Source organism: Sciurus carolinensis, chromosome 6 (assembly GCF_902686445.1).
Source record: "Sciurus carolinensis chromosome 6, mSciCar1.2, whole genome shotgun sequence".
NCBI classification, from domain to species: Eukaryota; Metazoa; Chordata; class Mammalia; order Rodentia; family Sciuridae; genus Sciurus; species Sciurus carolinensis.
Window position 1 is genome coordinate 34,908,167 of NC_062218.1, and position 1,381 is coordinate 34,909,547.

Sequence of the window (1,381 nt, forward strand, 5' to 3'; positions counted from 1 at the left end):
CTAATATAAAGAAATGCTATTATTCCCTATCCCCACTTATTGTGAATTAGTATTCACATATCAGAGAAAACATTCAGTCTTTGGTTTTTGGGGTTTGGCTTATTTCACTTAGCATGTTAGCATGATATTCTACAACTCTATCCATTTACCAACGAATGCCATCATTTCATTCTTCTTTAAACCTGAGTAATATTCTATTGACTGTCTGTGTGTCTGTGTGTCTGTTTCTGTGTCTGTGTCTGTGTGTCTGTGTGTCTGTGTGTGTGTGCGCGCGCGTATCACATTTTCTTTATCCATTCATCTGTTGAAGGGCATCTAGACTGGTTCCATATTTTAGTTATGGTGAATTGAGCTGCTATAAACATTATTGACTGCATTCGGGTATAAACCAAGAAGTAGGATAGCTGGGTCAAATGGTGGATCCATTCCAAGGTTTCTGAGGAATCTCCATACTGCTTTCCATAATGTTTACTCCATTTTGCCTTCCCACCAGCAATGTATGTGCAAACTAATAATAACCTATTCTAACTTCTAGTCTAATACAAAATTTAAGAGGTGAGTTTTTTACCTTGATGTGAGTTGAGATGTACTGAAAAATCTCCCCACCACTTCACCTACCCCAAGGTCCATCATCACCAATTGTTCTGGATTTCTTCCCTCTCTGGTTGAATGAGCATTTGGGTTCATCTGCATAACTAATGGTAAACAGAAGGAAATAATCATTATTAAGAGCCACAATATGCCAGGCACTGATTTCTTTAGCTCTCTCTCATCTCATTTACTCATCATCATACCCCTGGAAATAGATATTATTAGCCCTATTTTACATTTGAAGCTGAGGGTCATATAAATACTGAGAAAAATATGATGCCAGGGTGTCCACTCTCCAGGTCAGGAATCCATCCTTATTACACCAGGCAGAATGGTGTTTCTCTCAATGCAAAAATACCCAAAGGAGCCCACATGCTTTTTACAGTAGCACGGAAAGACTACAATGGAGAAAAGGGTACTTTAAAGTTCATTAGACTGAGTTTGAATTAAGAATGTGTCCCTGGCACTGGGGTTGTGGCTCAGTGATAGAGCACTTACCTAGCATGTGTTAGGCACTGGGTTCAATCCTCAACACCACATAAAAATAAATTAATTAATTAAAGTTATTTTAAAAAGGCATCCCCATAACTGTATGTATTACCTTGAACAATGTCACTTAATCCACTGTGGCTCAGTTTCCTCATCTATAAGAGGATACTATCTATTCCTTTCTCATGAGTAGTAATTAAAATGAACAGAGAACACTGTGAAAGCCTCTAACAACATAGCTAACAGTTAATAAATTTTAGTTAAATTATTCTCTTTTTTAGAAAAAATCAATTAGTTCAGT